We start from the raw sequence: 16,608 nt of genomic DNA, 5'->3' as shown, positions 1-16,608 counted from the left end.
AGGTTAAAGGTTTAAAACGTCATCTCCAGCATTTCCATTTACTCCACATTTTGGATTCCTTATTCTATGGCATATCAAGTAATGTCTGGCATTGAAATGCTACTTAATGAGGTTCACGGTTGGGTCCACATTTTTGCCAACCAGCCAAGAAATCTACTGCAGCATCCAGAGGTCCAAATTATCATAAAAAATAGAAATTCTGGAAAGTGTATCCATATTAATAAGTTGAGCCTGATCTAAAAATATATCCATCCACCTTGGTGAAATAATATTAGAAGGCAAAGATTTACTAATTTTCAAAATTCCTTATTGATATAAATTAGGGAAATTAAGCACATTGTCTATGGATAAAATACTTCAGCCTGTAATCAGCTCTTCATGTTATGCTGGAATCTGATAATACAGATAAAGAACATTGAGAGGTGGTTAGCTAGGGAGCATGTGGATTACTGACTTTCCATTGCAAGTCAACTCCTACAGGAAAAAGAATATCATCATCTTCAGTCTTATGATGAGCAACCCTATCAGACAAGTTATAAAAGGGTACTTGTCAGGTAAGGGAGAGCAGAAGCTTTAGACAATTGGGGTATTCCCATTTCAATTTCAGGGTATAACTCTTTCCAAATTCATACTCTGTCTCATCTCAAAAATGTAGTAGTCTTGTGAATTCAGCTGACATTGAAAATCATAAATAATAAGATTTAATTTTGCTTTTGTATTTTGGTTACCTCGGCCTGAGGCTAAATGAGATAGGAGGTGCTTTAAGCAATGTCAAAAAAATGTCTCTAGGTTTCAGTCTGTTCCTTTAGCAGAGAATTTAGAAGTGTGTGTCATTCACTTTATTTATGCTATCCAATGCATTTTAGCATGTCTACAACCATGCTGTCATTAAATTCCTCTTAACCTTCATAGTACTTAATGACTACATCAGTGCTATACCCTGAAGCTTTGCTTCTACTGGGTAACCATAGGCTATAATAAATAAGGCATTTCACCTTCCATGCTAAAATGCATGCAGTTTAGGATTCCTTTCTTAAATTGTTAATGAAAATTCCCTGTCTTCAATCCTAACACAGTCAGCTAACAAATTCAGAGTTCTTGTATATTCTTGAGGGTCGGATACCTACAATCCATTTTATGTTGGACAATTTCGATTGTAAGAAACAGTAAAAAAAATAATAATAATAAGTAGAAAAGGAATACATTGGATAGATTATGAAAACAAGGCTAGCAATAAAAGAGTTGGTAATGGGGTCACAGCTAAGGACCTGCCTTGAAAGTCTGCTTAAGACTACACTGTTGATACCACATCACAGGACTTCATATCATTTCACTGCCAGTCTTTCAATATTATATTGTCCTGATTTATTTGTGCCAGTCTGTCAATATGCAAAGGTTATGAATGATCTTGGCTAACATGATCAGGTCCTAGCTGCAGTACACGGGGAGAAGAAGCTCTCTTCCCTTTGTTGGCCTCCATAGATGGAAGTGAACTCTGCTTCTCATTTGATTAATAAAATTAACAAGTTTTTAAAATCATAAAGATGTTACAATGCTAGGAGTCATAAAAAAGTAAATGTACATACATTTATTGATCAACAATAGGATCATACTTTAATCTTTTAAAAACTGCTTCCCTTCACCCATTTAGCAAATATCAGGTACATTTTCTGTGTTGACAAATAGTGATCTGAATAATCATTTTAAAATGAAAACTAAGGAATAAAAAAGCAAATAAAAAATGGGAGGTGGTCATGAAGATAATTTGTAAGTGAAAAATAATATATTTCAAATAGACATATAAAAGATAATCTTTATCAGTAGTAATAACTTTTTAAAAATATTTGATTAATTTTGCATTTTACTTTGGATTCACAAAAGCCACACAAATATTATTGAAATTTTAAGTAAAAAGGTATATATGAATTTTTTAAATAAAATTATAAAACAATATTATTTTTGCTTAATAATGCCAAGAAATACAGATGAAAGTTTAGGAAAACTTGCTGAGGACTTTAGTTGATACCACATGGAACTTTTTTTTTTTTTTTTTTGAGACAGAGTCTCCCTCTGTCACCCAGGCTGGAGTGCAATGGCGCGATCTCGGCTCACTGCAAGCTCTGCCTCCTGGGTTCAGGCCATTCTCCTGCCTCAGCCTCCCGAGTAGCTGGGACTACAGGCACCCACCACCACGCCCGGCTAATTTTTTTTGTATTTTTAGTAGAGACGGGGTTTCACCGTGTTAGCCAGGATCCACATGGAATTATTAACCTTCTGCTATACTTTAACAGATATGTATGCAAAAGAAAGTCTACTCTATTGTAAGCACTCAGTAAAAATTTGTTAAATGAATATGAGTTCTACGATTATTTTAGACACTAAAATTTTATAAACATAATAGAAATAGTAGCAAATGCCTGATGACAGAATATTTATTCAAAACAATGAATCTCTTAAAAGTAATAATGATAATGTAGGTTTCTGGAGTTGAAGGTAATTTCCAAGTCTGTTGTCTGCCAGATGTACTTTCTGAGCTAAAAATAAAGAAAAAATAAAGAATTGTAACCTGCAACTGAAATATTCAGTGTCTAAAACTGAGCCTCATTTAATGTAGTGGTTTTGTTTAATGTCATCCTGTATATGGAAAAACACATCACATTGATTTTGTGGCTAACTGCTTATCAAAATAATCGGTAACATACTGCCAAATAGCCATCCATATATTAAAATTTAAAATTTTCTGGAACAAAGATTACAAATATTATTTGAGAGATTTTCTCTAGGATCATCATTTGACCACATTAAAGCCAGAGGAAATTGGATCTTAAAATCAGAACAAAATGAATTCCGCAGCACCTGTGCTTTTATACATTTATTACAGGTTTTACTGTAAATGCTTAATATCCATGAATAAATATGGACTTGTTTTATTTGTTATACTTATCACAGATCAGTTCTTAAAGATTAGTAGAAATCAAAAGATTGATATTTTTAGATTATCTGTAAACAATTCTGAAGATGAATATCACTGTAGGTATTCTTATACTATACATGCTACCAGTTTATAGAAATATGTCAACACCAATTTGAATTCATCTTTCCTAACTTTTAATACAATGTTCTACATAATATTCTTTAGTATGCCTTATAAATATAAATAGCAAAGTCATAGATAAATGTAAAATATGTTTAAATTTTTTATTCCCCACTATACCTCATTCATCTAAACATCAGGATGCATCAGCAGTAAAATAATAATTTGTATCATCTCATTTCAGATGTATTAGGCAGAATAAATCTGCAAGATGATATTTCCTTACAACTTTAAATTTATGTAAGTCTACATCTACAGAAAAATTTCAATTGAAACAACCTATATAAAGATACAGTTAAATGGAAGTGAGCATCATCTAATACATTTTGAGGTTATCTTCTTTCTAGCATTACATGCTTTTAAGTACCAACAACTAGATGATGGTATAAACACTACTTCAAGGAGTTATACTGATTGCTCGAAGGTAAAGTAACTATAAGCAAAGTTAAAAATAATTCCTGCTTGTGTTCTTACCTTTAGATTTTCATTAGCAAGTAAATTAGCAAAAGATCTTTTTTTTAAAAGTGCTTGAAAGTTACACATCTGTTCTAAAGTTTTATAAGAGAGTATCACTACTAAGGACACTAAGTATACTTTGAGTATCAAATAGTGGAGTATGTATACATCTACTTTTCCAACATTTTATAATCAATAATGGCTATTTGAAGAACTGAAAGTCTCTGTTTTTTGATAAATTACTTGATAATGGTACTGTCTCTGGATTAGCTAATTTCATACTCAAAATAACCATGTGACTGAAAATAAAATCTAGCCAGAAAAGCCTGCCTACAAAATAGTTCAAAATTGTAATATATTTTTCAAAATAATTGAAAGGCAACCAGTAAAATTAAACAGTAATGAGCAACATTAATCAGTATTAGAAAATCTCGGAAAGAAGCTGGTTGAACTCAGGAAAGAAACAGAGATAAAATAAAATCATTTCAGAAATAAAGACTGAACTAGAAAGAAAATAAGAGCAAACAAATATACCTGATGGATCAAGCACTAAGAAGAAGTTACAGGAAGTCATATTTTAGAAAGTAAAAAGAAAAGCATAGAAAGAGGTAAAAACTATTAAAGACAAATTAATAAATATATACAAGGAAGACCAACATACAAACAGGAGTCCCTGAAGAAGAAAACCAAATAAAAGAGAGCAGAACAGATAACTCAGAATTACGATCATGAATACTTTCCTGCTGATATTCGAAGCTATGTATTGAAAGATAATCTAATCTCATGTACTTAAGGATATCAACCCAGAATTATTAATACCAAGAAATATTATAATAATAGATCTCAAAGCAAAAAGAATAAATGTGTCATTTGGACACCTATGGAAAAGAATAAATTGACTAATAAAAGGAAGACAAATTATAATTTTAAAAATATAAACCCAATTCTTGAAGAAAATGTGGTAATGTAATTGAGATACACGAGGAAGGAAAATGAGAGTTATGTGAACCAAAAGGTTATATTCAGAAAACTAACTTTGAGTTGTTAAGGCCACAGAAAACCTGTTACCATTGAAGAACTCCATTGTTTCATTAAGTTTTCCCTGAAAATACTCCGTAGAATAAGCTTCAGACAAGTAGTTAATGGCGAGCATTTAAAATGTGGTTACTTGGCCTGGCGCGGTGGCTCACGCCTGTAATCCCAGCACTTTGGGAGGCCGAGACGGGCGGATCACGAGGTCAGGAGATCGAGACCATCCTGGCTAACACGGTGAAACCCCGTCTCTACTAAAAAATACAAAAAACTAGCCTGGTGAGGTGGCGGGCGCCTGTAGTCCCAGCTACTCGGGAGGCTGAGGCAGGAGAATGGCGTGAACCCGGGAAGCGGAGCTTGCAGTGAGCCGAGATTGCGCCGCTACACTCCAGCCTGGGCCACAGAGCGAGACTCTGTCTCAAAAAATAAATAAATAAAATAAAATAAAATGTGGTTACTCACAGAAATAAAGCTAAGTAATGGTTAAAAGTCAGAGACTACAATATGCAGTGGCTATATGCACTGACTGCCTACCTGTCTGTTTCTCTCTGTCCCTCTTTCTCTCTTTCTCTCTGTCTCCTTTTCTTTTTCTTTCTCCTTCTTTCTCTTTCTCTTTGTCTCTCTCTCTGCCTCTGTCTCTGTCTCTGTGTCTCTTTCTCTCTCTTTCTTTGTTTCTCTTTCTTCCTACCTACCAATGCATATTTAAATATATTTCAGAGGTTGAGAAACTCTTAAATCTTTATTTTGAAAACTAGTAAATAAAATTAAAATCAAGCATTTATTCTGTCTTTCCTATATGAACGCTACCACTGAGAAGAAACAAAATTGCAGAAAGGGGATTGTCTCATTATATAAAAGTATTCCATCAAATAACATAAAAACCACAGTATCAGATGATCACATTTGAAACTAGACATTACTTAATGGATTTAGAAGCTGAGCATAAATGGCTACTAACAAATGAGAAACTGAGACTCAGATGGATTGGTTCAATTTTACAACATTTCATGGCTACTCAGTACCAGTGAGGATTCAAAACCAGACCATCTGGTACTAGAGCCCACTTTATATGCTTTGTCTTAATTCACGGTTTTATCTGGGTCTTTCATTTTTGTGCCTGGACGTGAATACTGGTATACAGCAGTTTGTATTTTGTGATGAGCTTTGTCTTACCAAGCAAGATTTTAAATGATCATTAATACAACTTGCATTCAAGACTCACAAAATCATCTCAGTAAATTTAAATCACATTAAGAAAGTTATCACCTGTTTAATGTTTCAGTTTTTCTGATTCCTAACAATAAAAACATATTTTGATACTAGTAGGTCTTTTATAACTCAAATATTTTCCGATTGTTTTGTTTTCAAGGAAGAATAGTTCTCATGCTCACAGAATGATCTAACCATAATTTATTATTAATATGCTTGGGTTTTTACTGTACTAATTTATACAATTAATTCATAGTAATAGAAATGTATATTGTTTTTTACAGAAGCAATATAAAGATTTATTCATGTAATAAAGCACACAAAGCATTAAGCAAATTGTAGTATGAATGGTAGGTATGACAAAAATTAGTTCTCAAGTAAACAGCAGCATGTGAAAAATACTGTGCTAGGTCAAATTCTATTCAGAAATTATGTAGTTTAGTACAAAAGAAATTTCAGGAATAAGTAATGAAGAAAGTAGAAATAGTACATTTGCGAAGACTAAGGATGAATAAAGGTGTAGGTTGGGTATTTCTTATCCAAAATTCCTGGCTTCAGAAATGTTTTGGATTTCATATTTTTTTTTTTATTTTTGATGACTTGCACATACATAATGTGCACATACCTAATAATCTTTGTTAAGGGTCCAGGTCTGAACAAAAAAATTCAATTATCATTTTGTATATCTTATACATATAGACTGAAGGTAATTTTATATAATATTTTAATAATTTTGTGCATGAAACTAAGAGTTGACTGCATTTCTTTTATTTTACATTTTTATGAATGCATAATAGTTGCACATATTTATGAGGTACATGTGATATTTTGATGCAAACATAAAATGTGTAATGATCAAATCAACATAATTGAGATATCCATTATCTCAAACATTTATTGTTTCTTTTTGTTAGGAACATTTCAGATTCACTCCTCTAATTATTTTGAAATATACAATACATTATGGTAATTATAGCTTTCCTATTGTGCTACTGCACACTAGGTTTTGTTTTATCTGGCTGTATTTTTGGACCCATTCACCCTTCCCTCTTTATCACCCACTAGCCTCTGGTAGTCATCATTCTACTCTCTACCTCCATGACATCAAATTTTTTAACTCACACATATGAGTGAGAACGTGTGATATTTGCCTTTCTGTAACTGGATTATTTCATTTAACATAATTTCCTCTAGTTCCATCCATGTTGCTTCAAATAATAGGATCTTACTCATTTTTATGACTGAATAATATCACATAGTATAGGTATAGTTTGGATATTTGTTCACAGCCAAAGGTCATGTTGAATTTTAATCCCCAATGCTGGATGTGGGGCCTTGTGGGAGGTATTCGGGTCATGGGGGCAGATCCCTCATGGCTTGTGTTGTCTTTGTGATAGTAAGTTCTCACGAGATCTGGTCATTTAAAAGTATGTGGCACCTCCGCCCTCACTCTTTCTCTCTTGCTCCCGTTTTCACCATGTGATGTACCTGTGCCCCCTTTGCCTTCCACCATGATTGTAAGCTTCCTGAGGCCTTCCCAGAAGCCAAGCAGATGTAGATACTGTGCTTCCTATAAAGACTGCAGAACTATGAACTGATTACCTCTTTTCTTTACAAATTACCCAGTCTCAGGTACTTTTTTATAGCAATGCAAGAATGGCCGAATGTATGTATATGTACCACATTTTCTTTATCTGTTCATCCATTGATGGAAACATATTTTGATTCCATATATTGACCATTGTGAATAGTGCTTCAATGCACTAGAGAGTGTAGAAACCTCTTCAATATACTGATTTTCTTTCATTTAGATAAGAAAGCAATGATGGGATTGCTGGAATAAATGGTAGTACTATTTTTAACTTTTCTGTGGACCCACCATTCTGTTTTTCATAGTGGCTGTGTTAATTTACATTCCCACCAATAGTGTATGAGCATTCCCCTTTCTCCACATCCTCACCGGCGTCTATTATTATTTCACTGAGAATCGTCACATGAGGTCATGTCAGCACTCAAAAAGTTGCATAGTTTGGAGCATTTTAGCTTTCAGAATTTTGGATTAGTGATGCTCAGCCTGTAGTATGTGTACGTTGAGATTATTTTCTGTTATGAAGATATATTTTGACCGTAAGTTTAAAAATATTTAATGAGCCAGAGTATCTTTTTAAAATAACATTACAAATAATTTAACAAGAAGAAAGGAAAAAAAAAAGGATGATTTACTATTTGTAGTTGGTTATTTTAACTATAATATATAATATAGATTGTGTATTACATAACATAGACTATGTCTATATTATATTTATCATATATTATATAGCTAGTATATATGTAGTGAGTATATATTTTTTTTTTTTTTTTTTGTTTGTTTTGTTGTTTTTTTTTTTTTTCTTTTTTGAGATGGAGTCCCGCTGTGTCACCAGGCTGTAATGCAGTGGTGTGATCTTGGCTCACTGCAATCTCTGCCTACCAGATTCAAGTGATTCTCCTGCCTCGGCCTCCCCAGTAGTTGGGACTACAGGCACACATCACCATGCCCAGCTAATTTTTGTATTTTTAGTAGAGACAGGGTTTCACCATGTTGACCAGGATGGTCTTAATCTCTTGACCTCATGATCCACCCGCCTTGACCTCCCGAAGTGCTAAAAATACAGGAGTGAGCCACTGCATCCAGCCTATTTTAATTATATTTATAAGGCCAATTTTCAATTGAGTTTATGTGATAAATTTACAGTTATAATGGCTTTTGGCCATGGTGCCTTGGGCAAATGTACAGATAAGGTGATATTGACTAACACAGAGCTGAATAAGGCTTCAGTCACAGATTTGAATTAGCCTACAAAATTTAAAGACATATATATATGTGTGTGTGTGTGTGTGTCATCAAGAAAAGTATGCAGTCACACACACATACATATACAGGCATGCATGTGGATGTTGTTTATTTCTGGAAGTTTTAAGTAAAAATTTGTAAGCATATTTAAATTCGAATCCTAGCTTTACTGCTTTTTATCTATGTGGTTTGGCCAATGTAGTTATTTCTCAAAGTCTTCAGTAAAAAGAATAATAGTAACCTATTTCAGAAGGCTATTGATAATGCTACATTTAATAATAGATACAAATGCTTAAAAATACATGTGGCAACAATATCAGTATTTTTATACCTAGAAAGAAAACACATTACAAGAAGAGAGAATAGCCTATGCAATAAGCATTACAATATTTATCTATATTGTATATATTTTCTCTTCAGCTTCTCTGATTCTGTATACAAAACATGATAGTCTTTATAAGCTACATATCTGGGGAATATTCAGATAAGCTTTGAAAACTTTCCAAATAAAATGGATATATTGGTCCAGGTAGGCTAAAAGTTGGCTAGAGGGAAAGCCACACACATATGGGTGTACAATCCCTTCCACCCTACCACATACCCCAAGAAACCATAAAATTCAATTACATTTCACATATCATTGGCTAAATGTCTTAAAATATTGACTTCAGGTAAAGTTTCAGGATACAAAATCAATGTTACCAAAATTAGTAGCATTTTCATACACTAATAACATTCAAGTTGAGAGCCAAATCAAGAACTCAAGCCTGTTCGTAGTAGCCACATATACACACAAAAATACTTAGAGAAAGCACAGATGACACAAATGGAAAAAAATTTTATGCTCATGGATTGAAATAATCAATATAATTAAAATGGACATACTGCTCAAAGCAATATACAGATTCAATGCTATTATTATCAAACTACCAACATGTTTCATCGAACTAGAAGAAAAAAAACTTCTAAAATTTGGTGGGACGCGGTGGCTCAAGCCTGTAATCCCAGCACTTTGGGAGGCCGAGACGGGTGGATCACGAGGTCAGGAGATCGAAATCATCCTGGCTAACACGGTGAAACCCCGTCTCTACTAAAAAATATGAAAAACTAGCCGGGCAAGGTGGCGGGTGTCTGTAGTCTCAGCTACTCGGGAGGCTGAGGCAGGAGAATGGCCTGAACCCGGGAGGCGGAGCTTGCAGTGAGCCGAGATCGCGCCACTGCACTCCAGCTGGGTGACAGAGCGAGACTCCATCTCAAAAAAAAAAAAAAAAAAAAAAAAAACAGAAAAAGAAACACACTTCTAAAATTCATATGGAACCAAGAAATAGCCACAGCATCCTGAGCAAAAAGAACAAGGACAGAGGCATTACATTACCCAGTTTCAAACTAAGCGGCAAGTCCACAGTGGCCAAAACAGCATGGTACTGGTACAGAAACACATAGATCAATGGAACAGAATAGAAAACTCAGAAATACAGCCACACACCTACAGCCCATCTGATATACAGTGAAGTTGACAAAAATAAGCAATGGGGAAAGGACTGCCTATTTAATAAATAGTACTGGAATACTGGCTAGCCACATGTAGAAGAATGAAACTGGACTTCTACCTTTTGCCATATATAAAATTAAGAGGGATTAAAGATTTAAATGTAAGACCTCAAACCACAAGAATCCTAGAAGAAAACCTAGGAAATGCCATTCTGTACAGGGGCCTTGGGAAAGAATTTATGACTAAGTCCTCAAATGCAATTGCAACAACAACAAAAATTAACAAGTGGTACCTAATTAAACTAAAGAGCTTCTGCATGACAAATGTACTAGCAACAGAGTAAACAGACAACATACAAAATGGGAGAAAATATTTACAACCCATGCATCCAACAAAGGCCTAGTATTCAGAATCTACAAGGAACTGAAACAATTCAACAACCCAAAGCAGCCTCATTTTAAAAATGGACAGGAGACAAGAACAGACACATTTTAAAAGAAGACATATGAGTGGTAAACAAACATCTGAAAAAAATGCTCAACCTTACTGATCATCAGAGAACTGCAAATGAAAACCATAACGAGATTCCATAATGCACCAATCTGAATGGTTATTACTAAAAAGCCAAAAAACAACAAATGGTAGCAAGGCGTCATTTAAAGGGGATGCTAATACACTGTTGGTAAGAATGTAAATTACTTCAGCCACTGTGGAAAGCAATTTAGAGACTTCTCAAAGAACATAGAACAGAACTGTCATACAACCCAGCAATCCCGTTACTCGGTATAATTCCAAAATAAACTGTTCTACCAGAAAGACATGTACTCCCATTTTCATTACAGTGCTATTCACAATAGCAAAGATATGGAATCAACTTATGTGTCCATCAACAATGGACTGAACAAAGAAAATACGGTACATATATACTGTGGAATACTGCACAGCCACAAAAGAAAAAAAATTGTATCCTTTGTAGCAACATGGATGTGCTGGAGGCCATTATCCTAAGCAGATTAATGCAGGAACATGTTCTCACTCATAAGTGGGAGCTAAATATTGGGTACTCATGGTCATGAAAATGGCAACAATAGAAACTGGGGACTACTAGAAGAGGGAAAGAGGGAGGGGGACAATGGATGAAAAACTAACTATTGGGGACTATGCTCAGTACCTGGGTGATAGGATCATTCGTACCCCAATCCTCAGCATCACGCAATGTATACAGGTAACAAACCTGCACATGTACCCTATGAAGCTAAAATAAAAGTTGAAAAAAGTTATTTCAATAAAAACAGAAGTAAGTTATATATTACAGCAATATATGCAGTAGAAATTAATTATCATTAGGCTTACATCCTTAAACCAAAGGTGAATCTGCAAAGTACAATTCTTATTAAACCTCAACCAAAGTTCATTTGGGGCTTCATCTCCTTCTGGAGGAATTTATATTGTAAAAGTCTTTAAAGATAAATAGTTATAGAGACCTGTAATTTCTGCCAATATGCCAGCCAAACTCAACATCAATGAAGACACCTCCTCACATTGGGGAGAAGTTATGAGGGGCAGGGAGAGGCTGAAGTCAGTGTTCCTTACCAATCTCTGCCTCCAGCCTCCCAAAGTCCCAGCAAGCTCAGTAGATCATGATGTGGGACTGCATTATTCAAATGTATGTTACCCATCAGGGAACATTTTGACAGTGTCTCAGGATCAAGTAAAAAAGTGTTGGTGAAGTACTTTACGTTTAAATGAAAAAATGATACATCTTTGTCAGTTATTACAATAAAATAACTGAAAGACATACCTACTAACTTTTTTTTTTTTTTTTTTTTTTTTGAGATGGTGTCTTGCTCTGTTGCTCAGGCTGGAATGCAGTGGCATGATCTTGGCTCACTGAAACTTCCAGCTCCCGGTTTCAAGCAATTCTCCTGCCTCAGCCGCCTGAGTAGCTGGGATTACAGGCACACACCATTACACCTAGCTAATTTTGTATTTTAGTAGAGACTGGGTTTCACCATATTGGCCAGGGTGACCTTGAACTCTTGACCTCNTTTTTTTGAGATGGTGTCTTGCTCTGTTGCTCAGGCTGGAATGCAGTGGCATGATCTTGGCTCACTGAAACTTCCAGCTCCCGGTTTCAAGCAATTCTCCTGCCTCAGCCGCCTGAGTAGCTGGGATTACAGGCACACACCATTACACCTAGCTAATTTTTGTATTTTTAGTAGAGACTGGGTTTCACCATATTGGCCAGGGTGACCTTGAACTCTTGACCTCGTGATCCGCCCCTCTCAGCCTTCCAAAGTGCTGGGATTACAGGCATGAGCCACCACACCCAGCCCATTTTCTTTACTGGAATAATGATGTTTGTTAGAATTGTTCTAATGGCAATCAAAATTACAATGTAGTTTTCTGAAATCATCACTCTCTCTCTCTCTCTCTCTCTCTCTTTCTCCTTCTCTACCTACATTTCTAGTTATATATTATTTCTCCAATAACATTGACATTACTCATAAACTAAAAAATGTTCCTGGAATCTCTGTAATTAAGAGGAAAGATAGCATCTAGGAATTGTGTTCCCTTACCTGTCACACCAGCTTGGTTAATGAGCAGAAAAAACACAAGGCTTAAATGTTCAGGTGATAAAAATGCTTACCTCCACTAGGCTTTAAAAAGGGTTGATTTTACACATTGGCAGCTGTGTAATGTTGTCTAGGGGATATAGAACAGCGTACATTATCTACTGCAATTTTGGAGATCCCACCATTTAAAGACCCATTTCTTTAGGTCTAACTGACATTTTGCTGGTGTGGGTCCCATTAAAAATACATACTATTTCTAAATCTTTGTCATTCTCCATCTCATTGATACTCAGAGGGCACTTAGATTATCAACTAAAGAAGTGTCATATCAAAACATAAGCCACTGTGAGAGAACCAAAGTTGCATACAACATATTAACTTGTTTCCCCAAGATCAGCCCTTAGAATTGGGTTGAAGAAAGTCCCTCAGGAGATCAACATTTTAACTCTATACCTAAAATGTCTCAGAGTAGTCCTTAAAATGGTGGAGTGTCCTTTACAATGATCTTGCTAGCTAGCTATACAATGGCAGGCACTGCTTTTCCGGTTTCAATGAGACACAAGTGGCTAATTTAAATTTCTTTAACACTTTTAAAACCTGTAACTTTTGACCCGGATAGAGCATCTGATGTACTTTCAAGGCAGCCTTGTATCAGGACAGTTAACCTCTTTGTTTTCATTTCTGTAATCATCACAGAAGACCCTCTAACCCCTTAGCCCATTTGTTTTATTCCCTATGGACAGTGGGTGAACCAAAATAATGTAAACATTAGGATGAAAGAAACAATGTTAACCATCTTCAATATTTTACATTCAGTTTTTTATGGACCTATCTGTGTAAATACAGGACAAAAATAAACGTGACAGGATGAGAAGAAATATATTTCTTGCACATTTGGCCTCTAATGACATACTTGAAGCCATTTTTGAGTAGTTAGCCAAAGCAGAAATAGTTAACTTGTAGTTTATTAAATATCTATAACCAAGTTACCTCCACTTTTCATGTTGAAAGTCACCCCTTACTCTGACCTACAGGAATGACATGTATACTATCTATCTTGATATTATATAATTATGTTAATCTAAAAAAACCAGAAGTCATTGAGGCATATTTAGTCTGGTTTACAGTAGTCCCTAATCGTTGTCGTTAGTTGCTAAAAGATTTAGCAATGAGTTTTAAGATTTATTTTTCAAGTTAGTCTACACAGACATAATTTAAAATTTATTTTATTTGTATGGCTTGTCTCCCTCATGATTCATTTTTGAACCAGCCTTCAGGCAAAAGCAATGTTAGCTTGCCTAGGGGAAGCTCATTTAATTTGATAGTGATAATTTCTTTTGACAGCTGGTAATTTACTTATTTACAGCTTCCTGATTATGTGTTCTAATGCTCTAGTTATTTATGTAAAATAATAATCTTCAGTTAAAGAATCCTTATTTTCTATTAATTGTTCCACTAAGAAAAAACAAACTTTAACTTTTTTTCTTACCATTATTAGTATCTTGTGATTTTGTTCTCACCTTAGTATAATGGTGATTATCATTTCATGCATATGATAAGAGAGATCCAGCTCTTATTGTCAAAGGATTTTTTTCCAGTTCACTGTTACTAAAGGAATGCACCTTACCCATGACTGTCATTGATGATGGTGGTTTAGCCACAGTGATATTTTGGGATAAGGCATCCCAGAAAAGTTTGAGCTACATGTTTGTAGGCTTCAGCATATGCAAAAGGTCTTCCCTTTTTCCATCTTTTTTAAGCTCATGAGGCATTTGAGGGGAAAATATTATTTAAATATGTTAACAGGAAAGTATTATATTGTTCAAATAGTGAGAGTTGTATAAATGTACCAAAGCACTTTAGCAATTACGATGTGTCAGATAGCTTATTTGCATGGAACATAAGGCTATTTATTAAATGGGTAACATGGTTGATATTTCCAATAAAAGATGAATTTTGTTTTAATGTGGCAATATCCATTATAGGTCTTTATGATAAACAGTTTTCTAGGTTTGAATATATTCATTTTTATTTTTTTAACAGAAACATTTTGTTTAGCATAAAACCTGCTAGAGGGGTCCGGGAAATCCCTTTCCTAGCAACAGGAAGCCGTGACAGACGGTACCTGGAAAATTAGGACACTCCCACCCTAATACTGTGCTTTTCCAATGGCCTTAGCAAACTACACACTAGGAGATTATATCCTGCGCCTGGCTTGGAGGGTCCCACCCCCACAGAACCTCACACATTGCTGGCACAGCAGCCTGAGATGGAACTGCAAGGTGGCAGCGAGGCTCAGGGAGGGGCGTCCACCATTGCTGAGGCTTCAGTAGGTAAAGTCACAGGGAAGCTCGAACTGAGTGGAGCCCACCGCAGCTCAGTGAGGCCTGCCTGCCTCTGTAGACTCCACCTCGGGGGCAGGGAATAGCTGAACAAAAGGCAGCAGAAACTTCTGGAGACTTAAACGTACCTGTCTGACAGCTTTGAAGAGAGTAGTGGTTCTCCCAGCATGGAGTTTGAGATCTGAGAATGGACAGACTGCCTCAAGCGGGTCCCTGACCCTCAAGAAGCCTAACTGGGAGACACCTCCCAGTTGGGGCTGACTGACACCTCATACAGCTGGGTGCCCCTCTGAGACAAAGCTTCCAGAGGAAGGATTAGGCAGTAACCTCTGCCGTTCTGCAATATTTGCTGTTCTGCAGTCTCTGCTGGTGATACCCAGGCAAACAGGGTCTGGAGTGGACCTCCAGCAAACTCCAACAGACCTGCAGCTGAGGGTCCTGACTGTTTGAAGGAAAACTAACAAACAGAAAGGATATCCACACCAAAACCTCATCTGTATGTCACCATCATCAAATACCAAAGGTAGATAAAACCACAAAGATGGAGAAACCAGAGCAGAAAAGCTGAAAATTCTAAAAATCAGAGTGCCTCTTCTCCTCCAAAGGAATGCAGCTCCTCGCCAGCAATGGAACAAAGCTGGACAGAGAATGACTTTGACAAGTTGAGAGAAGAAAGCTTCAGACAATCAGTAATAACAAACTTCTCCAAGCTAAAGGAGGATGTTTGAACCCATCTCAAAGAAGCTAAAAACCTTGAAAAAAGATTAGATGAATGGCTAACTAGAATAAACAGTGCAGAGAAGGCCTTAAATGACCTGATGGAGCTGAAAACCATGGCATGAGAACTACGTGACACATGTACAAGCTTCAGTAAACAATTACTCAAGTGGAAGAAAGGGTATCAGTGATTGAAAATCAAATGAATGAAATGAAGCAAGAAAAGTTTAGAAAAAAAGAGTAAAAAGAAATGAACAAAGCCTCCAAGAAATATGGGACTATGTGAAAAGACCAAATATACATCTGATTGGCATACCTGAAAGTGATGGGGAGAATGGAACCAAGTTGGAAAACACTCTGCAGGATATTATCCAGGAGAACTTCCCTGACCTAGTGAGTCAGGCCAACATTCAAATTCAGGAAATATAGAGAATGCCACAAAGCTACTCCTTGAGAAGAGCAACCCCAAGACACATAATGGTCAGATTCATCAAAGTTGAAATGAAGGAAAAAATGTTAAGGGCAGTCAGAGAGAACAGTCAGGTTACCCACAAAGGGAACCCCATCAGAATAACAGCGGATCTCTTGGCTGAAACTATACAAGTCAGAAGAGAGTGGGGGCCACTACTCAACATTCTTAAAAGAATTTTCAACCCAGAGTTTCGTAGCCAGCCAAACTAAGCTTCATAAATGAAGGAGAAATAAAATCCTTTACAGACAAATGCTGAGAGATTTTGTCACCACCAGGCCTACCTTACAAGAGCTCCTGAAGGAAGCACTAAACATGGAAAGGAACAACAGGTACCAGTCACTGCAAGAACATGCCAAAATGTAAAGGCGATCAATGATAGGAAAAA

The sequence above is a fragment of the Rhinopithecus bieti genome, unplaced genomic scaffold, assembly GCF_001698545.2.
Source record: "Rhinopithecus bieti isolate Rb0 unplaced genomic scaffold, ASM169854v2 scaffold_38735, whole genome shotgun sequence".
Lineage (NCBI taxonomy): Eukaryota > Metazoa > Chordata > Mammalia > Primates > Cercopithecidae > Rhinopithecus > Rhinopithecus bieti.
The sequence above is the reverse complement of the archived record's forward strand: the minus strand, read 5'-3'. Positions refer to the sequence as shown.